This window comes from Theobroma umbraticum, unplaced genomic scaffold (assembly GCF_002168275.2).
Source record: "Theobroma umbraticum cultivar Fairchild unplaced genomic scaffold, ASM216827v3 scaffold_56.0, whole genome shotgun sequence".
NCBI lineage: Eukaryota > Viridiplantae > Streptophyta > Magnoliopsida > Malvales > Malvaceae > Theobroma > Theobroma umbraticum.
In genome coordinates this window covers 487,115-487,545 of record NW_018397256.1, presented here as the reverse complement: position 1 = coordinate 487,545, position 431 = coordinate 487,115, and positions in this window count along the sequence as shown.

Sequence of the window (431 nt, the reverse complement as noted above, 5' to 3'; positions counted from 1 at the left end):
ACAAATCCATGTTTTGAGATCATTATATCTTGAAACATTGCATATTTTGCACCTTTTTCTGGCTTTTCAATATGCAAGAATCAAGCATAATTGATTCTTTAGCATAGCTAGTAGACTATTAGAGGACAAAATGCAAACAATGTTGCTAGAATGATAAAAAGTGGATCTTAGGGATATATAGTTGACTCTTGAATGCTCTAAAGCCAAAATGGACAGGTTTTGAGTTCCAAAATGTCTTCTTACTTTACTTTTTGTCCATTGCAATATTTTCTTTCTCGAATTTCCTTTTCAAAGATGATTCTTGACTCTTAAAAACATGCATTATGAATACTTTCATAATCATTTGATGCAAGTGCATGTTCTTGAAATTGTAGAACTTGCTGAAAAATGGAAAATCATTTTTGATGACATAAATCTATCTATTCCCAAGC